Genomic DNA, 26,498 nt, shown 5'->3' on the forward strand with positions numbered 1-26,498 from the left:
ACTTCACTGCATTTCACATGCGACAGCCTCGACCGTTGTAAGTAGGCTGTTTAGGTTTGGCTTCAAATGGTTCAAATGGCTCTGAGCACTATGGGACTTAACATCTATGGTCATCAGTCCCCTAGAACTTAGAACTACTTAAAGCTAACTAACCTAAGGACATCACACAACACCCAGTCATGCTGTTTAGGTTTCTATGGTGGTAACGCCACGTAGCGCTCTGTATGAAAATCACTGACTGTGCTATGTGCAGTCTGTGGCTGATTGGCATTGTTGAAATATTCGCTATTGTAGTGTTGGGCAGTTGGATGTGAACAGCGCGTAGCGTTGCGCAGTTGGAGGTGAGCTGCTCCGGCCGAAGTGGCCGTGCGGTTAAAGGCGCTGCAGTCTGGAACCGCAAGACCGCTACGGTCGCAGGTTCGAATCCTGCCTCGGGCATGGATGTTTGTGATGTCCTTAGGTTAGTTAGGTTCAACTAGTTCTAAGTTCTAGGGGACTAATGGCCTCAGCAATTGAGTCTCATAGTGCTCAGAGCCATTTGAACCATTTGAGGTGAGCTGCCAGCAGTGGTGGATGTGGGGGGAGAGATGGCGGAGTTTTGAGAGCGGATGATCTGGACGTGTGTCTATCAGAGACAGTAAATTTGTATGACTGGATGTCATGAACTGATATATATATATATTATGACTTTTGAACACATTGTTTGTTCTCTATCAAAATCTGACATTTGCTAACTATGCCTATCAGTAGTTAGTGCCTTCAGTAGTTAGAATCTTTTATTTAGGTGGCAGCAGTGGCGCTCGCTGTATTGCAGTAGTTCGAGGAACTCAGATTTTTGTGAGGTAAGTGATTCATGAAAGGTATAGGTTATTGTTAATCAGGGCCATTCTTTTGTAGGGATTATTGAAAGTCAGATTGCGTTGCGCTAAAAGTATTGTGTGTCAGTTTAGTGATGATGAGAATAAGTAAAGAGAGAAATGTCGGAGTACGTTCAGTTTTGCTCAGCTGTTTGAAAATCAAATAACGTAGAGGTTTTCAATACAGTAATTCATTAATTTTTCTAAGGCGACGTTTCACCGTACCTAGCAACATTATAACGGATAATTGTTCAAGTTGAGTAGGCGCGGTTCTCAGCCATTCTGTCAAGTCAATAACGATCTTAAACTTTGTATAGAAATTTAATTAGCGAATCCTATCCTTAAGAGGTAACTTCACATTCCGAAAAGAACCCGGAAATAACTTGTTCAGTTCATAACTAAAGGTGCCATTGTGATTTCTCAGAATTTTTGCAAAAAAAAAATAATAATTTTCGTTAGTTTCATGTTTTTATTATTACACTAACTAGCACTACACTAGTACCCAAGTACCCCACTAGTTACGTAAGAAATTTTGTGAATTTTTGTGTCATTTCCTTACAGCGGACGACTCCAGAAGATATTTATTATTGAAAGTTTTTCAGGCATTTCTCTTTAGAACGTTAGGAGCGTCTGTCTGACTTCTGTAGTAGTGTGGGGGTGGAAATTGCATCTTGCAGGAGCCACAGGGTAAAGGTTACATCTCATATTAATCCGTTGCCCAGAATGACAGAATAGCACCCACACGTTCACCACAGAGTGTTAGTGGTAGCAACTAACTCGCCTACCCTAGGCTGTGGACGAGCTGTGTAAACATCGCGCTCGTAGCTGCACGAGACTTACGGCACTCGTATCGTCCTCTGCAGAGAGCCCTGCTACCGTACACGTCTTGCAACTCCTCCGGCCACAAATCCGCCACAGGAACTGCTCCCACCCAAAACGCTTGTTCCGCCATCAGCGTATGCAAATTTAGCGCTGGAACCCGTGGACGGGTGGCCCGACGCGAGCGAGTAAGCCGGCAGCCCCACACAGTGGAGGCTGCAGGCGGTGTGTTTAACGAGCGCCACAAATTCTCGGCCAGACGACAGGCCCATGGGGGGGAGGCGGGGTGGGGGTGGAGGGGGGAGGGGGAGGAGAGGAACTGGCCAGGCCGGGCCCGCGCAAGTTCGCTAATTACTGCCTTCGGGTGCAGCGGCGTCCAATCTGCGACCGCGTTTATCGGCTGCGCCGGTATTTACATTATCGTCCGGACGCGATAGATATCTCGCGCACTGCACCGCCCGTTTGCCGCGCTCCAATTACTCCGGCTGCGGATTGCAGCGCTCGGAACGGTCTCGTTTAAGTGGAATTTCACTCCCCGGTCCTTGTCGGCGGCGAGATAGCGCTGATTGCCCGAGATCAAAGACCACACCGCGCCGGAAGAAATCCCTTTCGCGGGCCGCTGTTGCACTGTGCTAATCCTGTGTTCACATCTGTCATTCAAGAACCGCGTTTAAACTGCTGTGCGTATGTGTCGTCTGCTGTGGACCCGCATGTTCAACAACGTTCGCTGAACCGTGTGCTTCGAAACATTGCACTGCATTGTCGGTTCTGTCACAGCTCGATGCCTATCCTGCTTCACAGAGCAAGCAAGTCCCCGATTTGCACATTCTATGACGTTGACGTCCAACACCTTTGTCGCGCCAGCCGGAGTGGCCTAGCGGTTCTAGGCGCTTCAGTCTGGAACCGCGCGACCGCTACGCTCGCAGGTTCGAATCCTGCGTCGGGCATGGATGTGTGTGATGTCCTTAGGTTAGTTAGGTTTAAGTAGTTCTAAGTTCTAGGGGACTGATGACCTCAGATGTTAAGTCCCATAGTGCTCAGCGCCATTTGAACCATTTTGAACCTTTGTCGCTTACTGGTGGTTCTACCTTCCGTCAACCAAAAAGATGCTCACGACAGTAGAAGCGAACAGCGACAAGCTTTGTCTTTTCCGACATGCTCACATCTAGACGCCATACAGTGGGCCAACTCGCTTCAAAACCGGGATATATTGGATAAATGGATAGAAATACCTACAAAACTTGTGTTTGCAAATTGTTGGGGTCCTTAATTTTCTTTAGATTTCTGTGGACCTTGATTACGAATACGAAAGTCGAAATTACAAAATGCAATATGGAATGTCCAGTTTTATAGATAAAAAATTATAAATTTTGAGGATTCGAGTAAAACTTGAAATGAAAATGAAATGAAGTCCCATGCTTCTTTACAGAGCGTAGGGGAACGATGCGGGAGACCCGCACCGCCTTACTAGACAAGGTCCTAATGGAGGTGGTTTGCCGTTGCCTTCCTCCGACCGTAATGGGGATGAATGATGATGATGATGAAGACGACACAACAACACCCAGTCATCTCGAGGCAGGAAAAATCCCTGACCCCGCCGGGAATCGAACCCGGGACCCCGTGCTCGGGAAGCGAGAACGCTACCGCGAGACCACGAGAGGCGGAGTAAAACTTAGGGTATAGAATATTTTGAGATTGCTGATAAGAAATTAGAAATTAAATAAATGAAAAGCACCAGTTTGCTTTTATTCTACAATACTACTTTTATTGTTAACCGGTTTTCGGCTTACAAGGCCTTCTTCAGACATTTACCGAGTATTATCACCAAAGAAGTTACAATGTTTGCAAACAACATTGGAAGAGAAGTAACACGTCTAGACTGAAGTAGAAACATGGAGTAACATCTTTGACACTATGGTGGTAATGCAATGAAAAAGTAAAAACTGAACAGTACATAAATAACAATGGAGTAGACAGGAGAAGCTTTAGCACAAAATAGGAATAGCATGCCTACATAACAGTTTCTATTAATAAACAAAACTAATAAAATGAAATAAAATTAGTACCAGACAAAGCTACATCAGAAGGTATGAAACATGGAGAGATACATACCTCCTGATGTAGCCTTGTCTAGTACTAATTTTATTTCATTTTATTAGTTTTGTTTATTAATAGGAACTGTTATGTAGGCATGCTATTCCTATTTTGTGCTAAAGGTTTTCCTGTCTACTCCATTGTTATTTATGTACTGTTCAGTTTTTACTTTTTCATTGCATTATCACCATAGTGTCAAAGATGTTACTCTATGTTTCTACTTCAGTCTAGACGTGTACTTCTCTTCCAATGTTGTTTGCAGACATTGTAACTTCTTTGGTGATAATACTCAGTAAATGTCTGAAGATGGCCTTGTAAGCCGAAAACCGGTTAACAATAAAAGTAATATTGTAGAATAAAAGCATACTGATGCTTTTCATTTATTATAATGTTGTTCTACCAAGAATCGACGGAAGATTCTGTTAACATTAGAATTTTAAATTGCCGTACTGAAATATTTCGTTCTATATTTTACATTTTTGGATCGAAATCGTAGTCAAATTCGCCGCTTGCGTCATTATTGCGACCAGAAGAGTTGCTGTCGATGTGCCTACTGGGAGATGGTCCAAAAAGCTCATGTTTTGTCTCAGGAGGGGCCGCTTTATCTTCTTCAACTGGTGCTTTCTGAAATCTCGAGATGAGTGAATCCGAGGGTATGCCAAAGGCGATAGAATACCTCACTCCGCCTGCAACACAAGGCACTGCAGCAAACTTGGGAGAGTCATGTCCGACGACGATATGCATCGATGGTACGAGGATGTTATTAACTGTGCGAATTTTATCAAGTATGTGTTTTTGATCAAGATATGCAATTGTGGAGTGCATTTTGTGCTATGCATGGATGGTATGAGGATGTTATTAACTGTGCGAATTTTATCAGGTATGTGTTTTTGATCAAGATTTGCCACTGTGGAATGCATTTTGTGCTTTAGTTTCAAATAATGTAACATGGTACTTTTATGACAAGTTCCATGAGGTCGTATGATGGCAACATAAGACTGTTGAAACCGGATATCTTGGAATAATAAAATTTCTTATACTGCGATTGCGGCTTACGAAGTGTGTTCTCCATTTCCTACCATACAGACCGCCCCGAAGCATAACATGTGCACCGTACCGAATGCGTCATACATTGTTTTCTCACGAGAACATTTGCACGTAAAATATTCTCGGTGATGCCAGGTGTCCTTATTCCGAGCTGCCTGCGCATCTACAGACAGCCGAACCAATCGGCAACGGAACAGCTTCGATTATAGCATGTCATTGCATAGAAACTATGTGGGCCGATATCGGAATCCGACACTATTGCACAATATTGTGCATTATTGCACTGCGCACGGTGGGGAAATAACCGTCCACTATATACGTACAGATATGTGCACGCAAATATGTTTCAACACCTTAATTGTACTGTTAAGGTAGCAGGAGAGCCATTTATTAAAGTGGAGACACGAAGTGGAAATTTTATAGCCAAAGATTTCGGATAATATCGGTAGTAGTCTAGTTCAAGTTGATATACGTTATTACACCGCTAACTTCTAGAGTGCTACCCATCTCATTGTATCCTAATAGCTGGGCAGCATCGTGTCATATGTTAAACTGGCCACACAAGCAATATCTGGAAAGTGTGTCGTCCGATTCACAGTTCACATGCGACTGTCAAGGCGCGTACCAAATCGACTTGTTATTGAAATGCTATCGCAGCAGTGCAGTCTACACAAAATTTCGTGTTGCTAAAGTCGGGAGGCATACCTATTTCTGCACTGACAGAAAGATATCGCAACACCAAAAAATTATTAATTTAGAATAATGAAATATCCGGAATACATTTGTCTAGGTAGTATACTTAAGTGAACAATATTCCAAGATCACAGTATAATGCATTGTAAATGTGAAAAAAATGTTCGAATGTGTGTGAAATCTTATGGGACTTAACTGCTAAGGTCATCAGTCCCTAAGCTTACACACTACTTAACCTAAATTATTCTAAGGACAAACACACACCCATGCCCGAGGGAGGACTCGAACCTCCGCCGGGACAAGCCGCACAGGCAAATGTGAAATGCTGGTACATTAATGACCAGTGTAACCGCCAGAATGTTGAATGCAAGCACGCAAACGTGCATGTATTGTGTTGTACAGGTGGCGGGTGTCCGTTTTTGGTATGGAGTTCCACGCTTGTTGCACTTAGTTTGTCAATACAGGGACGGATAATACTATTTGTGGATGGCACTGGAGTTGCCGTCCAATAATGTCCCACACGTGTTCGACTATAGACAGACCTGGCGATGAGCAGACCAAGGCGATATGTAGACAGTGTGTAGAGCATGTTGGCTTACAACAGCGGTATGTGGGCGAGCATTATCTTGTTGGAAAACACCATCTGGAATCCAGAATGAGATTTTCACTCTGCAGCAGACTGTGCACTGATATGAAACTTCCTGGCAGATTAAAACTGTGTGCCAGACCGAGACTGGAACTCGGGACCTTTGCCTTTCGCGGGCAAGTACTCTACCAACTGAGCTATCCAAGCACGACTCACGCCCCGTCCTCACAGCTTTACTTCTGCCAGTATCTCGTCTCCTACCTTCCAAACTTTACAGAAGCCCTCCTACGAACCTTGCGGAACTAGCACTCCTGAAAGGAAGGCAAAGGTTCCGAGTTCGAGTCTCGGTCCGGCACACAGTTTTAATCTTCCAGGAAGTTTCATATCAGCGCACACTCCGCTGTAGAGCGAAAATGTCATTCTGGAAACATCCCCCAGGCTGTGGCTAAGCCATGTCTCCGCAATATCCTTTCGTTCAGGAGTGCTAGTTGTGCAAGGTTCGCAGGAGAGCATAGGAGACGAGATACTGGCAGAAGTAAAGCTGTGAGAACGGGGAGTGAGTCGTGCTTGGGTAACTCAGTTGGTAGAGCACTTGCCCGCGAAAGGCACAGGTCCCGCGTTCGAGTCTCGGTCTGGCATACAGTTTTAATCTGCCAGGGAGTTTCACCCTTTGGAATGCTATTCATGAATGGCAGCAAAACAGGTCGAGTCACCAGACTGACGTACAAATTTGCAGTCAGAGTGCGTCGGATAACCACTAGACTACTTCTGCTGTCGTACGAAATCTCACTCGAGGCCATAACTTCAGATATAGGTCCAATGAATGTAGCACGCAGACAGATTGGTACAGGCCCTCAACTGGCCTGCCCCTAACAAACACACGGCCATTACTAGCACTGAGGCAGAACCAAATTTCATCAGGAGAAAAAAAAACAGTAGACCTCCACTCTCCTCGCCAGTGAACGAGAGCTTGACACCACTGATGTCGCAGATGTTGGTGGTTTGGCGTAAGTGGAACGCGCACTACGGGGCTTCTGGCTCGGAACTGTCCTCGAAGTAAGCGATTTGTAACAGTTGGTTGTGTCACTGTAGTGCCAAGCTGCTCAGATCGCTACTGTAGATGCAGTACGATATTCCACAGACATTGGCAGAACACGATGGTCTTTCCTCTCGGCAGTACCAACTGACCCTCCAGAGCCCGGTCTTCTTGCGACAGTACATTCTCGTGACAACCACTACCAGCAATCATATACAGTGGCTACATCCTCCCCAAGTTTTTCTGTAGTCTCACAAGGACAGCATCTCGTAGCCCTATTACACTACCTCGTTCAAACTCGTGAGGTCATGATATTGGCGTTTTTGTCGCCTTAGAGGCGTTCTTGACTAACATCAACTCACCACGTACAGTCTTAAAGTGAACTAGTGCTCACGACGGTTACAGCGTGTATTTAAAGCAAACATGTCTTGCGTCCTCATAACGCCACTCATGTGCGACTGGTGCCAAATTTGAATACAAATCATCTTTCGGACGTAGAAACACGCCCACCAACTTTCATTTATGTCTCTTTGTTCCTTCTTGGTTTTGCGATTTTTTTTTTTTTTTTTTTTTTTTTTTTTTTTTTTTTTTTTTTTTTTTTTGTCGTCAGTGCTTTTCTATTCCGTCCAGGTTTGAAGCGAGTTGGCCCACCATAATATGCCCTTTGTCAAAGTCACTTACGCCATATCGTCGTTAGAATGATTCCCCTTTCGCGTCTGCTCTGCTTACATACTTTCTTTACGCGTCACGTGTCATAAAAACCACCGTATGGTATTCAGTCTAATGGTCAAGAGTAGTCAAGTGCCTCTTTAGTGTAACAAAAAATATGTTATAAGGAAAACTCCTTTTTAATACAGATGTTATTTACGCTTCCCACGAGATGCATACAACAATTCATTTCCGTCATCGCTGCTCTTCGTCTAGTCTCTAGGGAGCTCTGTCGATGACTGTGTCCAAAAATATCCGTGCGATGTCACACACGCAGTATACCAGTTACGGCGCGGCATTCTCTGAAAGCAAGCTCGCTCTTCGTGGCTGAACGTTGTGTCACATGAAAGGACCCATTAAAGCCACAGTACGGCGTCCATAAAGTTGCACTATATTGTCGCCCGCGCCGAAACGAGCCCATTGTTCTGCGGGAAGCGGAGCACAGGTCGGTAAACGTCCGGCCCGGGACAACGTCACTACGTGGACAGAGGACTCCCCCGCTTGACGTCATCGCCGCTTATTCCGACCTCTGACGGATACCACAGACTGCTATAGAGCGCCGGAACTCTTCCGAAAGCGAAATATTTTCTGTCCGTTTGTTATCCAGGCATTTGTCGTTACCCCGCTCCCCGCCTCTCTCACTCTCTCTCGTCATTCGTAGACACGCTGAAATGTTCCAAAACAGGACAAAAGTTCGAGACAGAGAGAATAAACGATGTGACAACAATTGAGGTAACACAGTTCTACTACTGTCAACACTGTTCTCGAAATTGACCTTTCAGAAGGCTGCACTGTTTACACGCTGTTCTCGTTCATAATACGTAGTCACTTCCGCAACCAAACCGCACAAAGGTATCGATCGCTATTTATGAACATTATCAAGTTCTTCCTATTGCCATAATCACTAATATCCTTTTTAATTCTTTATCGCACTGATAAATTCACGGTATTTTCGAATGAGAGTGACTTGAAACAAAGTCTCCACATAATATCAGACCATTACGAAAGGTTTTCTCGCTGACAATTCCCAGAAAATAATGAAAAGCAAAAAAAAAAAAAAGCTTACCGCTTACTACATTTTCGTTGTTCACGCCGTCAAACTTCAGCGTCAGACAAGATGTTTGCATATATGACTTCTTTACTACTAATTAAGTTAGCAGCACATTTTTCAGACAGCATCCACATCTACAACTTAATGTAACTGAAAAATCATGTCATCCTACAGCACGTAGTTCAGGACATATGACGTCATAGTAGTTCGTTTTCGCTCGTGGGTGGGGCAGTTACTGGTAACAGTACCCGTGAATTGCCTTCCATTGTACACAGAAATATTTCGTATACAATCGCATAAGGGGCGCTCAAAAAGAAACGAGCTGGAATCTGGAACGCGCAAACCGGTGACAGGAGGGTAACATCGTAGCTTGTGAGGTGTGGTTGAGACCAGAGCGTTGAGGCTCATAGCCCGTCGGTAGAGGGCAAGCGTGCACGTCACGTGACTACACAGAGCTATAATCCGTTCATCATAAGAATAAACCTGATCTAAACAAACACAAACGCGATGATTGCCCATCTTCTTGTTGCTAATTATATATTGGACGCGAAATTCCTGTTTCCATTTCAAATAAAATTCTTAAGTATCGATGTTTTACTAAAGACTGTTCATAAAAGTTGTTTAACTTAAGAAAACATTACAATGTAATTTTTAAGGCAAAAATGGAAAACCAAACGCTGTGTGTTTGCACTATGTCCATCGCTTTATACCACAGAGGTAGCTGACATTCATTTTCACAGCATCGAGCACGTCATACAAATGGGGGATTTGGCCCGAGAAGTAACAAGACTGTTAAGCTGCCAGACGTACTGGGACTAACGTACGCAGCTTTTTCACATGTCACTGCCGTACGCTGGCGGGATAAAGAACGGCTCGTCATAAAAGAAGGAGAGAAAATGCTGCGCCTGGTTGGCTTCGTGTATTCTGTTGTTGACAGGCTCGATTAGGAAAATCACTGAAAAACCAAAATCTGGATGGCTAGAAGCGGATTTGAACCGTCATCTTCCAGGATGGCAGTCCAGTGTGCTTATCACTGCGACTTTTTCCAAGTCAGCTCTATAGCGTCGCTCTGGCGCCACAGTCGATTGCGCGTCCCTAGACATGCGGCCACGCGTTTGAGTCTTTCGAAGCCAAGATTTCATCCACTGAACGGAGTCGATAATTTTTGGCCCGAAAGAACCAGGCGTTGTCTATCCTGCCTTCTTGCTGTAGGAGACGCCTGCTTTTACTGAAAAATTCATCTTGGTGATTGCTCAGTACTCCCCCACCGAGTTCGTTCACTTCCTGTACGTATAGGCGAGGCAGTCGAAATTTTTGAGAGGTAACAATTAAAATCCATTGTAAGGAGCAATGTGGGATTCTTGCTAGCGATGATTTTAGTATCGTTTTACGCAAATTCAAATGGAACCGAATTCGGTCCTTAACCGGCCACGATTCACTTCATGCATCGAGTGTCCAATGAATTTTCATGATTTTTTTCGCTGTGTGTCACAAACCGACTTTGACGATTCGTTTGCCCGCATCTCGTGGTCGTGCGGTAGCGTTCTCGCTTCCCACGCCCGGGTTCCCGGGTTCGATTCCCGGCGGGGTCAGGGATTTTCTCTGCCTCGTGATGGCTGGGTGTTGTGTGCTGTCCGTAGGTTAGTTAGGTTTAAGTAGTTCTAAGTTCTAGGGGACTGATGACCGTAGCAGTTAAGTCCCATAGTGCTCAGAGCCATTTGAACCATTTTTGACGATTCGTTTATTAACAGAAAATGGTGAAATTTTTCGATTGCTCGGTGAGTTTGAATCCTTCTGCGTGAACAATTACACACTAATCTTGTGTTTCCTTAGTCCAGTCAATCCTTGTCGATAAGTGGTCATTAGTACGTCATAATCGTTTGCTCGTATGGAACTATAGAATTGGTATGTAGTGCGTTCGACGTACATGCTGCTGTAGGATTAAGCCAAAAACTAAACTAAACTCCGTCTGAACAGGGCTCGGAAGGCCCAACGGTGCCGTCCGACCGCCGTGTCATCCTCGGCCGATAGGCGTCACTGGATGAGAATATGGAGTGGCCTGTGGTCAGCACACCGCTCTACCTGCCTTTGTCAGTTTTCGTGACCGGAGCCGCTAGTTCTCAATTAAATATCTCCTCACCTGACGTCACAAAGGCTGAGTGCACTTAGTTTGCCAACAGCGCTCGGCAGACCCAGACGGCCACCCATCCAAGTGTTATCCAACCCAAATATCGCCTAACTTCGGTCATCTGAGGGGAATCGATGTCACCACTGCGGTAAGGCCATTAGCCTAGCCTTCACTAAATGTTCGTCATGCAGTTACTTACGTCGTCAAATTTCTCCACATCGCCCATAGCAACACGCTTTCTCTCCATCTGTAATCTCCAACACCATTCACTCTGTGAGAGAAAATTATTTTACTTTTGTCAACGTTCATCTTATAACCTCTTTTCAACGCGATATCCGTTTTGTTCAGCTGCCGCAAAATATCTAGGAGTATCCACCCGGAGCTTTCTTAAGTGGAATGACGATAAAAAACAAATAGTAGGAAAAGCAGATGCCAGACTGAGATTCATAGGAAAATCTGAAGGAAGTGTACTTCATCCACGATAGAAGCGGCTTACAACACTCTTGTTCGACCGATTCTTGTGTACTGTTCATCGATCTGTGATCCTTACCACATAGTTCTGCTGGAAGAAGTAGTGGAAATCCAACGATCATGCCCGCATCTCGTGGTCGTGCGGTAGCGTTCTCGCTTCCCACGCGCGGGTTCCCGGGCTCGATTCCCGGCGGGGTCAGGGATTTTCTCTGCCTCGTGATGGCTGGGTGTTGTGTGCTGTCCTTAGGTTAGTTAGGTTTAAGTAGTTCTAAGTTCTAGGGGACTGATGACCATAGAAGTTCAGTCCCATAGTGCTCAGAGCCATTTGAACCATTTTGATCCAACGATCAGCGGCGCGTTTCGACATAGGATCAGCGCAAGAGCATTACAGAGATGCTCAACAAACTCCAGTGGCAGAGGCTGCAAGAGAGGCGTTGTGCATCACATAGACGTTTACTTCTGAAATTTCGAGAGGATATTTTCCGGGAAGACTAGGACAACGTACTACTTCTTCCCACATGCGTCTCGCAAATGGCCACGACAAGAAAACTCCAGAAATTAGAGCTAATAAAGAGGCTTTCCGACAGTCATTCTTCCGACGCGCCATTCGCGATTGGAACAGGGTAGAGGGGATCGGTGAGTGGTGCCAAAAGTGCCCTCCGCCACACACCGTGAGGCTGCCTGAGGAATGTTAGGCCCATCATCAGGCTGCAAATGCAGCCGTTTGTGTAAAATCTCCACCACAGTCTTCTGAGGTGGGACTGTTTCTCTGGAAACAGGATGCGACAATTTCTGTGGACTGCTTTGAAATGCTGTACGCACGGTATCAACATGTCGTCACTCACTCCAAGTCTACCGCTTCTTGCCTCGTCACCAGCACTGTCAGTCTCTTGGAACTACCTCACCATCCTTTGATGCTGTTCACATCGGGTGGATTTCGACTGTACGCAGTTCATAACTGCCGCTGAGCTGTAATAGGCTACCCTGTGTCTCATGAAACTCCGAAACAGATTGCGCCTTCTCCTGCATGGACGCCATTGTGTCAGCAACACACCAAAATTGCGCCATTGTGTCAGCAACACACCAAAATTACGCCATTTGTAACAGAGAAGAGAAATAAGAAGTCAGATGCAGTCGGAGACGGGGTTGAGGAAAACTCTATTTTTTTCTTTTCTTAAAAAGGAACCTTGTGGGTAAAATTGGGTTTCCGTTCATTTTATCATTTCATTTTTATTTTTTCGTATCCCCGCTTAAGTAGTTAAATTTAAATTCCTATGAGTAATTTATCCATAACACTAACCCATTACAGCCGGCCGCTGTGACCGAGCGGTTCTAGGCGCTTCAGTCCGGAACTGCGCTGCTGCTACGGTCGCAGGTTCGGATCCTGTCTCGGGCATGGATGTTTGTGATGTCCTTAGGTTAGTTAGGTTTAAGTAGTTCTAAGTCTAGGGGACTGATGACGTCAGATGTTAAGTCCCATAGTGCTCAGAGCCATTTTTTTGTTGAGACGTTCCCTGAGAAGGCGGGGGGGGGGGTTTCCATCTGGGGCCGAACCGGTGTGAGGCGGTGGGGGTTGTAGTGGACTGCTGTAGTCGTCATTGGGTTGTGAACCACTGCGGCTGCGGTGAGGACGGAGCCTCTCCGTCGTTTCTGGGTCCTCGGTTAACATACAACATACAACAACAAACCCATTTCTACAATTACTTTATTAGTGTGACATTTCTTCCCCTGCCAGCACTGCATCCATTGAAAGAATATGGTCCACCAGCAAGCTTGTTTCTCGAGTATTAAGAAATAATTTAGGAGAGAAAAGACCCGAGAAAATACTGAACTTTGCAGTCATTAGGATTCTGCTTAAAGTGAAAACCTTTTTTCTGGCAAAGTAAATGCTATTTAGTTGCGTTTTCTACATTGCACGAAAAATTAAACTACAGTATTAATAAATCAGATTGTTGCGACAGTAAATACGAGCTCCTTTTAATTTTTGTGAAGCTAACTATGTAACATTTTGTATGTTAATTAAATTCTCGTAATTGACGCGAGATGACTAAACCCTCGTAAAATTTACGAGTGGTATCGATTCATGGTTTCCGCCAATCTGGTATTGTCCGTGTAGGGCGTAAAACAGAATATTTTATATTTATTTTGTATGTGACATATCACTGAAGCTTATAATTGTGATTAATTAGTGCATTAACTATAAATTACGACTTCCTTTGAATAAAATATGCAGTAGTAAAAGTTACGACGGTTTAGTAACGATGTGACACTCCGTCGTCGTCGTCGTCGTCGTCGTCGTCGTCGTCCCCCCCTCGTTTTGGGCTCTAGCGTTAAGTATAGTTCGGTTTTACTGGTTTCTGGGTGGTTTAAACGGATTTTTTTAAAGAAAGATGTATGGGTTTTTTGGGGCCAGGCTAAATTATAAGATACTGGTCAGAGCATGGTGATTAAAGTTCCCATTTGCAATAAACAAAAACAAATTGCATAGACATGTGGGAATGTACCCCAAAAAAAGTTAAGCTACCATTTTCAATAAACGGTATAGCTTTAGGTAGCATAGCTACTTGGAAATAAATTTTTGTAATTAGGGAAAGACTATACGTTCACCCTCTACTGCTGGAGTGTCGGTTAGGTAGCATTCGGTCACGATGTTCGTGGTGCAACACGTTGCATTTCCGTCAGAGCATCACCAAATATTGCAGTGTCTGAAGTGACACTATGGCTGTGTCGCTTCACACCTCAGCAGCGGCAGCGCGTATAGGTAGAGTCTAGTGTAAGCGTCAAAGCTGCGCACGGCCTTATCGCAATATCCCTCGCCTGTCAGTTACACACAGCTTTGACGAGGGCGCTGCGTGTGTGGAGAAGGGGGGGGGGGGGGGCGGCGAGGAAGCGCTATCTCGCACACAGAGGCGCCGTTCTACCACCGTTATGAGCAAGTGAACGGCGCCCCGGAGTCGATACATACTATAGTGCGAGGCTGCTGCTTCACCGGCATTCGTGTGGCGCAATGTCGGCAAGCGCCCACAAAGCCAACCTGTCTCCGCTCCGGCTGTGCAAGGGAAATGTGCTGTCTGCTGCGCATGAGGCGAACTTTCGACTTAGCACCCATTTACTTCACGGCCAACGCATTAGCTGACAGTCTTCACTCCACGAACGAAGAAAGAGATGAAACTTCCTGGCAGATTAAAACTGTGTGCCCGACCGAGACTCGAACTCGGGACCTTTGCCTTTCGCGGGCAAGTGCTCTACCAACTGAGCTACCGAAGCACGACTCACGCCCGGTACTGACAGCTTTACTTCTGCCAGTACCTCGTCTCCTACCTTCCAAACTTTACAGAAGCTCTCCTGCGAACCTTGCAGAACTAGCACTCCTGAAAGAAAGGATATTGCGGAGACATGGCTTAGCCACAGCCTGAGGGATGTTTCCAGAATGAGATTTTCACTCTGCAGCGGAGTGTGCGCTGATATGAAACTTCCTGGCAGATTAAAACTGTGTGCCCGACCGAGACTCGAACTCGGGACCTTTGCCTTTCGCGGGCAAGTGCCCAGTTGGTAGAGCACTTGCCCGCGAAAGGCAAAGGTCCCGAGTTCGAGTCTCGGTCGGGCACACAGTTTTAATCTGCCAGGAAGTTTCATATCAGCGCACACTCCGCTGCAGAGTGAAAATCTCATTCTGGAAGAAAGAGATGTTTGCAGAGAGTTGTCACTGCTTAAAGACAAGCAAAACTTCGTGAAATAACCGTATAAATCAATGTGGGACGTACGTGTACGTATCCATTAAGACGCTGCGGCCAAATTTGACGTTAATGGGCACCGACGCGAGTGTCTTCGCTAACAGCACATCGCCTGCAGCGCCTATCCTGGGTTCGTGACCATATCGCTTAGACCCTATACGACGGAGAACCGTGGCTTGCTGAGATCAGTCCCGAATTCAGTCGGTAACAGCTGATGATATGGTCAGATTGTGGTGCAGACCCCACAAAGCCATGGACCTAAGTTGTCTACATGGCACTGTGCAAGCTGGTGGTGGCTCCATAATTGTGTGGGCTGTGATTACATGGGATGGACTGGGTCCTCTGGTCAAATAGAACCCATCATTGACTGGAAATGGTTATATTCGGCTACATGGAGACCATTTGAAGCCATTTTTATGGATGTAAATGCGCCGTGTCACTGAGCTACAATTGTTCGCGATTGGTTTGGAGAACGTTCTGGACAATTCGACTGAATGATTTGGCCACAGTTCGTGCACAAAATCCTGAACTGGCAACACTTCCGCAATTATGGACGGCTGTAGAGGCAGTATGGCTCAATATTCCTCCAGCGGACTTTCAACGATTTGTTGATTCCATGCCAACTGGAGTTGCTGCACTACTTCGGATAAAAGATGGTCCCACACGATACTAGGAAGTATCCCATGACTTTCGTCAGTTCATTGTACTTACATGGGGAACGCACTTACTCCTTACCACCGATTTCGTCCAAATGTATGGTGTATGCGGGGCTTTGTAAAAAATGGAAGTGACGGTAGTGGGAGCTCCAGATTACCGAGCGTTTAGGTAAAATAACATTTCTCGCGCTGGTCTGGCGAGACATGAGGCATTTATGTTAGCATAGTTCCCAGGCAGTGGTTGATGCGGCAGAAAGGGTACAGAAGGTAAATCTAAGGGTCGTGGGATGGAGTCCTTATACGGAACCTTTCGTCATCTTCAGTCTTTACGTTTGTTGCATTGCTGTAAAGTAAAATAATGTTCGATTTATTCTACTTATTTTCATATAAGGCATGTAAAGAAAAGTCAAAGGAACGTTTGGTACTGGAAATAAATTTCAGGTAGTGGATTATAAGGCGCGCACGAGAACTTCGTGTATGAAATTAGATACTTTTATTAATCTGTGGTTGGTGAGCCGGCCAGAGTGGCCGGGCGGTTCTAGGCGCTACAGTCTGCAACTGCGCGACCACTACGGTGGCAGGTTCGAATCCTGCCTCGGGCATGGGTGTGTGTGATGTCCTTAGGTTAGTTAGGTTTAAGTAGCTCTAAGTTCTAGGGGACTGATGACCTCAGTAGTTAAGTCCCATAGTATCTTACGACCGCTTTCAGTCTGCGATTCGGCGTTCATATCATAAGCCATTGTAACCAGTGACAAAAGAGCACCCCATCGGTAGCTACAGAATTTAAGGCGGTTTCAAGGGCGGAAACATGCAAAAAATTTGTACTTCATAATTTTTGCATTAACTCCGACATCGTGCCGCACAGCTGTTCTGTAGTATGTGGATTTTAACTGGGGTCAAATACCAGTGGCAAAAAAAGTCTTTTCTTATCGAAATCTGTCGTGTCTGACTACTCCCCTGCAAAAATATTGTGTAGGTTATGTCACGAAAAGGCGGAGGAAAGAGAAGAGTGGAACTCCGTATCAAAATCTACGGTCGCAGGTTCGAATCCTGCCTCGGGCATGGATATGTGTGATGTCCTTAGGTTAGTTAGGTTTAAGTAGTTCTAAGTCTAGGGGACTGATGACCTCTGATGTTAAATCCCATTGTTCTTAGAGCCATTTGAACCATTTTGAACGTATCAAAATGTTCAAATGTGTGTGAGTTCCTAAAGGACCGAACAGCTGAGGTCATCGGTCCCAAGACTTACACACTACTTAAACTAACTTATGCTAAGAACAACGCACACATCCATGCCCGAGGGAGGACTCGAACCTCCGACGGGAAGGGCTGCGCAATCCGTGACATAGCGCCTCAAACCACGCGGTCACTCCGCGTGGCTAACTACGTATCCTAGACAAAAAACATTGAAGCCTAGAGTATGTATTGTTGTATGTATTTGTTTACTATTATTAGTATTTGGCTCGTTTCGACCCTTTAGGTTTGTGGGTGACTTGTTCAGCACGTTTTCTTTCTTCAATATGCCTCTTCATTCCGTAACTTCTCTTGGTTTTCTCTTATTCCTTGATCTTAATTTTGATTTTAGTATCAGTCCACCTGTGACCTTCCGTCGCATTCCTATAGCTGGACCTATACCACATTGCTGCTTACGGATTATTCTCGCTTTTCCAATTGCTTCCCCAGCTCCCCCCGCCCCCCTTTTCCCCGTCTTTGTCATTCAGTTGTTCCGTGTTGAGCATCTTCTTGGTCAACGTGCTGACCTCCATCATCATGAAGTGCGAGGCAGATTTTAGAGTATTTATGTACAGGGTTATTACAAATGATTGAAGCAATTTCACAGCTCTACAATAACTTTATTATTTGAGATATTTTCACAATGCTTTGCACACACATACAAAAACTCAAAAAGTTTTTTTAGGCATTCACAAATGTTCCATATGTGCCCCTTTAGTGATTCGGCAGACATCAAGCCGATAATCAAGTTCCTCCCACACTCGGCGCAGCATGTCCCCATCAATGAGTTCGAAAGCATCGTTGATGCGAGCTCGCAGTTCTGGCACGTTTCTTGGTAGAGGAGGTTTAAACACTGAATCTTTCACATAACCCCACAGAAAGAAATCGCATGGGGTTTAGTCGGGAGAGCGTGGAGGCCATGACATGAATTGCTGATCATGATCTCCACCACGACCGATCCATCGGTTTTCCAATCTCCTGTTTAAGAAATGCCGAACATCATGATGGAAGTGCGGTGGAGCACCATCCTGTTGAAAGATGAAGTCGGCGCTGTCGGTCTCCAGTTGTGGCATGAGCCAATTTTCCAGCATGTGCAGATACACGTGTCCTGTAACGTTTTTTTCGCAGAAGAAAAAGGGGCATGAGCTGTTGCAACCGCGCCGAAAATTCAAAGCGTTTGAGTTTGTCATCGGGTGTCAGGGCTTGTAGCAATTGTAAACGGTAAGGCTTCTGCTTTAGCCTTTTCCGTAAGATTTTCCAAACCGTCGGCTGTGGTACGTTTAGCTCCCTGCTTGCTTTATTCGTCGACTTCCGCGGGCTACGCGTGAAACTTGCCCGCACGCGTTCAACCGTTTCTTCTCTCACTGCAGGCCGACCCGTTGATTTCCCCTTACAGAGGTATCCAGAAGCTTTAAACTGCGCATACCATCGCCGAATGGAGTTAGCAGTTGGTGGATCTTTGTTGAACTTCGTCCTGAAGTGTCGTTGCACTGTTATGACTGACTGATGTGAGTGCATTTCAAGCACGACATACGCTTTCTCGGCTCCTGGCGGCAGAAACCTGAAGTGCAGCTTCAGCCGAACAAAACTTTATGAGCTTTTCTACGTATCTGTAGTGTGTGGTGACCATATGTCAATGAATGGAGCTACAGTGAATTTATGAAATCGCTTCAACCATTTGTAATAGCCCTGTATATGTATATACGGAAAGGTCGATGACTTGTTCCACACGTGAAATGTGCTTATGTCGCTGTTGATGGCAGACGATGGTGTTGTTGGCGTGTGTACAGTTAAAACCGCGTCGGTCGCTGTTCATTTTTGCCTAACAGGTACAGCAAGACGTTGCTGCAAAGCAGCGCCTCTATCAATTGCTGTGCGGCGAGCCATCCAGCGCTCACTGCTACCACCACACTGTCCTAGTTCGGTTGCGCAAACAAAACCACCGCTCCGTTCCCGTTTGCCACCAGTAACTAGTGCTTAGTGCAGATCTAAATTCGCTCCCGGATTACGAACGTATCGGACCGCGCCCATTTCCACAATGAGTGTATCGACCAGCAACGCGCCGTGCTCGAGTTCTTGCCTTAACTACAAATGTCCTCAAGTCCCACAGAAAACAAGGCTCCAGATTATCTCGATTGCCACCAAACTCTACTTTGCTGAACGCATAGCACTGGTTGTTTATTTTTTATTTGTTTATGCTCCTTTTGCGTATAAAGCGGTTTGATGATCTTTCCTTCGCGGGGGACTACAGTCATATAGAATTTTTTTCCAGTTTTTTAAATTGTTTCGAAAAGGCGGAGATTTCGTTCAAAAAATAAAGCAGTCTAGATCGTATATTATATCCCGCCATCTTCAGACCAAAGTTTAGGTCAAGTGAAAAAATGTTCTGTGTTAGTTGCAATAAAACTTGTACTTCAGCAGGGCGTCAGCTTTGAGTACCCGTGGTGGTAGACTCATGCGTTGCGCATGAACAGGCATTGACGGACAGTGAGGATAACCATACGCCATGTTTCAACATCACGACTACGGACTGTAACTGTGATAGTTTTTAGCTTTAAATATACCTGCTGTATGTTTTTTACGAAGAATATACACTGATCAACCAAAACATTATGACTACCTGCTTAATAGCTTGTTTGTCCGTCTTTGGAACGAAATCCACTACTGATTCTGCGTATCATGGATCCGACAGTTTGTAGGTAGATTTCTAGAGGTATGTGGCATTATACGTCTATTCACGGGTCATGTGATCCGCGTAAATAACGGGCCGCTGATTTGTGCATGCGGTAATGGCAACCCACAGCGACCCAGATGGTTTCCGTAGGATATATATCAGGCGAATTTGGTCGCCGGGACATCAACGTTAGTTCACTACAATGTTCCTCAAGCCACTCTAATACGGTTTTGGCTCCGAAACACGGACAATTGTACTGCTGAAAGGTGACATCGCTGCAGGGGAAGACATCGAGCATGAACGGATGCAGATGGTTCGCAGCTGTCAGCGTGTCTTCTATTGCTACCACAAGTCGCATCCAAGCACAGGATAATGTCTCTCATGGCAGAATACTGCTCCCATCAGCCTGCGTCCATGGTGCGCTGCACGTTTCGAGCTGCCGTTCACCTCGATGACGGCGTTTGTGGTGACGACGGTCGATCTAGTGTAGCAAAAATGTGTTTCACCCGAAGAGCCGATACGTTTCCATTGATCGATGGTCGAATCCCGATGGTCCCGTGCCCACTGCTGTCGTAATCGACAATGTTATTACGTCAACGTGTGAATACGTGGGGGTTATTTGCTTCGGAGCTCAATGTTCAACGCTGTGTAATTAACGGTGTGCTCCGAAACACTTATGCGTACACCAGCACTGTGCTCTTTCGGCAGAGATGCCACAGACCACCATACATCCTACTTTACAGAGCAGACAAGCCTCCGAACCCCACGTTCTGTGAAGAATCGTGGACGTCCAACCATATAGCGCCTTGTGGTGGTTTCAATGTCCTACCTCCTTCCGTAGGTGCTCTCAACTAGAGATGGGTCGAACTCGTTCATTCCCGTGAACTACTTCATTCATTTCACTCTTTGCCGTGAAGCGTTCAAATGAAGTAGTTCATTCATGAAGTACGGAAGCCTGGCGAAGTTGCCGAGTTCGCCGCTCAGCTGCGGCTACGCTCGCTTCGCCTCGCTCGTACAATAAAGCTTCGTAATACTTCATAATTTTACCAACAGATGGCCGAACTATGCAGTAACGTGCACGCAACGTTTTGCGCTCTTGTAGCGTTTGAGTTAAATAGAGCATGGTCGAAGGGGACAAAGGAAAGATAAACAGAGAAGCCTGTCACATATAAAGAAAGTATTACATTTAATTTTGCTCGACATTTTCTCAGGAAGCGCCCAAGAAAGTCTTTATCTGCCAAATGAAACATTATTTGTTGTATTCATGGACTGAAAACTAGGACTACCAACGAAATGCAGTCCAATTTTATGTTCCTTTTAAAATTTAATCCAAAATAGAATGAGTATGTTTACCACTGTCATAAAGTCTATATACCTACGCTAAGTAATTATTCAGAAGTTTTCCTTTAGATTTTATTTTTGTTGAGAATAATAACCCTCCAGATTCAAAACGTAAACTGTCACCTGTAGTCATTGGACACGATTTCAGGTAAAATCCCTCTTTCAGTGTTACTAACAAACAGCCAGCCTCTTCGTTTGTATCTTCAATATTCATTTGTCAGCAAGCGCTCCCAACGGTAGGCTACCCGTAGACGCGCCGATGTAATGGGAGAGGGAGAGGGGAAGAGAGTGAGTGAACTAGAAAAAAGTGTGGAGTGTGCTATCTGTGAAGAGTTTGAAGTACCAGTTCATTGAAAATGAGTGGTTAGTTCACACTTCACTGGAATGAAGCGTTCATTTGAACGACTCATTCACGAGCTCCCCATCACTACTCTCAACAGTAGCACGTGAACATTCGACCAGCTTCGTCGTTTTCGAGATAATCGTTCACAAGCTCTGCGTAATAATAATCTGCATTTTGTCATAGTCGCTTATCTCAATTGATTTTCCTATTCGCAGCCCATATCTTCGCTATTGTGATCCCCCCTCCGTGTCTGCTTCGCTTACATAGCATTGCTGTCGCGTCACGTATCGCAACGCCACCAGGTGTCATCCAAAGTCGCCGTGAGCAGTGGTCATAATGTCTTCGCTGTTTAGTGTATGATTATTAATTTTATATATTATAGTACATACAATATTACTCTTCAAGAACCACCCATGTAATATGCACTTGTCTTAAAGGACGGACGGAAGAATGACAAACCTAAATTTATACCATTTGTAGATCCAGAGGAAACTGTCGACTGCAGTACAGTTTTTGAAATTCTGAAGGTAGCAAGGGCAATATTTAAAGAGCGATAATTTATCTACAACTCGTAAACTTTGCGCGTTCGTATTCTGAAAGTCCGTAGGTGTCTATGAGAAACTCTGTATGTCGCACCCCTTCCTACGCTGGAAACGAAACGGCGGGAAATATTTGTTTCTTGTTGTTAATTATGACTATGAAATTAATTAAAATAACTACTTATTAATGTCTTTCACTTAGAAAAATTGTTACTGAAAGGGTTAATAGAATCGTGATTCTACTTGAGACATGTGTTCTGTATTTCGTGGTATTTCTTCAGCTCTTTAGCAAACAGTTCAACATCCAAAGTGTTTGCATCTATTGCAGACTAACGGCAGCTGTTGCTACGTTTGCGAACGCGAGTACGTCGCACCAGTTCTGCTATAACTGCTCCTGCTTCTGTACCATCTGTAAGATCGCTGCGTAGCACCAGTGTTTAGCGACCACAATTCTTTCGTCGCCGTTTCGTTGCGAGTTCGCTGCCTCACTGCCGTAGTGCGTGTTGCTCCATTGTTTCTCATGTACAGCTAAAAATGTCTCAATCTGGCAGTAATGAATCGGTCGTGTTCGTCAAGCCGGCGTGGTTTACGTTCTGTACGACTCCCGATGGTATACCAACAACTGCGGAAGAATATTGTGTTGGTGCATAAGTTCGCAGTGTTTTCCCATAAGATTAATAAACACAACAGATACACACAACAGAAAGTTTAGTCATCAATAATATACAGGGTGAGTCATCTAACATTACCGCTGGATATATTTCGTAAACCACATCAAATACTGACGAATCGATTCCACAGACAGAACGTGAGGAGAGGGGCTAGTGTAACTGGTTAATACCAACCATAAAAAAATGCACGGAAGTATGCATTTTAACACAAACCTACGTTCTTTTAAATGGAACCCCGTTAGTTTTGTTAGCACATCTGAACATATAAACAAATACGTAATCAGTGCCGTTTGTTGCATTGTAAAATGTTAATTACATCCGGAGATATTGTAACCTAAAGTTGACGCTTGAGTAGCACTCCTCCGCTGGTCGATCGTGTGTATCGGAGAGCACCGAATTACGTAGGGATCCAAAGGGAACGCTAATGGACCTTAGGTACAGAAGAGACTGGAACAGCACATTACGTCCACATGCTAACACCTTTTTATTGGTATTTTTCACTGACGCACACGTACATTACCATGAGGGGTGAGGTACAGGTTCGACGCGCGTTTCATAGGACGTGGAGGACGCATAAATTGGCCAGCCCGTTCTCCTGATCTTACACCTCTGGGCTTCTTTCTGTGGGGTACGTTAAAGGAGAATGTGTACCGTGATGTGCCTACAACCCCAGAGGATATGAAACAACGTATTGTGGCAGCCTGCGGCGACATTACACCAGATGTACTGCGGCGTGTACGACATTCATTACGCCAGAGATTGCAGTTGTGTGCAGCAAATTATGGCCACCACATTGAACATCTATTGGCCTGACATGTTGGGACACACTCTATTCCACTCCGTAATTGAAAACGGAAACCACGTGTGTACGTGTACCTCACCCCTCATGGTAATGTACATGTGCGTCAGTGAAAAAGACCAATAAAAAGGTGTTAGCATGTGGACGTAATGTGCTGTTCCAGTCTCTTCTGTACCTAAGGTCCATCACCGTTCCCTTTGGATCCCTACGTAATTCGGTGCTCTCCGATACACACGATCGAACAGCGGAGGAGTGGTACTCAAGCGTCAACTTTAGGTTACAATATCTCCGGATGTAATTAACATTTTACAGTGCAACAAACGGCACTGATTACGTATTTGTTTATATGTTCAGATGTGCTAACAAAACTAAACGGGTTCCATTTAAAAAAACGTAGGTTTGTGTTAAAAAACATACTTCCGTGCATTTTTTTATGGTTTGTAGTAACCAATTACACTAGCCCCTCTCCTCACGTTCGGTCTGTGGAATCGATTCGCCAGTGTTTGATGTGGTTTACGAAATATATCCAGCGGTAACGTTAGGTGACTCACCCTGTATACGCAGGGATAACTTTTCTATTCCGCGACTGTTAGAAATCACGTGATTTTGAGGCGAAGTCATGTTCGGAGCACGAAGGAGGTTCGTTAAAGATTGTTCGATAGAGAGAGGAAAAGCTGAAAATCTGAACGCATAAGATCAGGTAATAATGAGGGGCGGAATGACTTGCCAGTCCAACTGCTGTACTGTGTTTTTTGTAACTCTAGCGGAATGTGGGCGGGTGTTATCGTGGAGTTGCATCGCTTCCAGCAGGCTTCCTGGTCGTTGTTCTTGGACTGCGTCTTCAAGAGGTCTCAGCTGTAGGTAATAAATGGCAGCAGTGATGGTTACACCTCGGGGAAGCAATTCGTAGTACACTACACTGTCACTGCTGCACCAGATGCATAACATTATCTTTTGTGGATGCACGTAGATCTTTGTACGGGGAGTTACTGCTTTGTTTGGGCTCAAACATTCCTTTCCTTATGTTAACAGAAAGATACCATTTTTCGTGACCAGTAATGATACGGAGTAGGGATGCTGGGAGTCGTTTACGAACCAATTGATTACGAGCAAGCAGAGATACATATATGATCACCCGTTGAATTTTATGATTTTGTGTTAGAGTGTGCAGGACCCACATGCCCAATTCTTGAACCTTTCTCATTGTATGCAAATGCAACACGATGGTTAAGTGATCACAGTTCATCACATTTGCCTGTTCTCGAGTCCAACGGCGTGGATCTTAATGCGTTTAAACGACTCCATCAAACCACGAAGGTTTCTTGAACCGTGCAGAGTCACTAACGTCAAACCTATCGTTCTTAAATTGAGAAACGACTTTCTTGCCGTGCTCTGTCCAATCGCATTATCCCCGTACACGGCGCAAATGTTTCTGGTTGTCTCCGGCGCTGTCACTCCACTCAAACAGAAGAATATGAAGGAGATGTTCCGATTTTTCCACTTGACTCTCCATTTTCTAGAGTCGACAGCTCCACTCACTGTCTCCAAATGACAAATGACAGTATGTAAACTCAAACAGCAACAGTGAACTACAAATCAAAAATAACGATCAATAAATAAACCCATAGCAACGGGAATACTAACATGAAAATAAAAACGCAACGAATTTATGCACCGGGCTAGTACATACTGCGATGTTTATTTCCATCTTAAACCTATCTGAACAGAGTAAACCTGATACCCAAGTCTGTCACCCGGTTGCACACATCGTACACTACTGGCCATTAAAATTGCTACGCAACGAAGATGACGTGCTACAGACGCGAAATTTAACCGACAGGAAGAAGATACTGTGATATGCAAATGACTAGCTTTACAGAGCATTCACACAAGGTTGGCGCCGGTTGCGACACCTACAACGTGCTGACATGAGGAAAGTTTCCAACCGATTTCTCATACACAAACAGTTGATAAAGGTCACATTGTAGCCTATCGCGATTGCGGTTTATGGGATCGCGACATTGCTGTCCGCATTGGTCGAGATCCAATGACTGTTAGCAGAATATGGAATCGGTGGGTTCAGGAGGGTAATACGGAACGCCGTGCTGGATCCCAACGGCTTTGTATCACTAGCAGACGAGATGACAGGCATCTTATCCGCATGGCTGTAATGGATCGTGCAGCTACGTCTCGATCCCTGAGTCAAGAGATGGGGATGTTTGCAAGACAACAACCACCTGCACGAACAGGTACACGACGTTTGCAGCAGCATGGACTATCAGCTCGGTGACCATGGCTGCGGTTACCCTTGACGCTTCATCACAGACAGGAGCACCTGCGATGGTGTACTCAACGACGAACCTGGGTGTTACGACCCGTGGCTCTATCCTTCATTCGATCCCTGCGAAACCCTACATTTCAGAAAGATAATGCACGACCGCATGTTGCAGGTCCTGTACGGGCCGTTCTGGATACAGAAAATGTTCAACTGCTGCCCTGGCCAGCACATTCTCCAGATCTCTCACCAATTGAAAACGTCTGGTCAATGGTGGCCGAGCAACTGGCTCGTCACAATAAGCCAGTCACTTGATGAACTATGGTACGGCGTTGAAGCTGCGTGGGCAGCTGTACCTGTACACACCATCCAAGCTCTGTTTGACTAAATGCCCAGGCATATCAAGGCCGTTATTACGGCCAGAGGTGGTTGTTCTGGGTACTGATTTCTCTGGATCTATGCACCCAAATTGCGTGAAAATGTATTCACATGTCAGTTCTAGTATAATATATTTGTCCAATGAATACCTGTTTATCATCTGCATTTCTTCTTGGAGTAGCAATTTTGAATGGCCAGTAGTGTAGTTAGTCCTGTAGTGTCGCGGACAAGCGCGCCCGTCCCATACTGCGCGGATGCGACTCGCTTCTCTCGCATCATTACCATGTTAACGGCCTCTTTAATGAGTGTTATTTCGTTCCTGATGTCCTATTTCTCTCTCATTAGCATTTTATTGTACGAGTACG

The sequence above is a fragment of the Schistocerca cancellata genome, chromosome 2, assembly GCF_023864275.1.
Source record: "Schistocerca cancellata isolate TAMUIC-IGC-003103 chromosome 2, iqSchCanc2.1, whole genome shotgun sequence".
Taxonomy (NCBI): domain Eukaryota; kingdom Metazoa; phylum Arthropoda; class Insecta; order Orthoptera; family Acrididae; genus Schistocerca; species Schistocerca cancellata.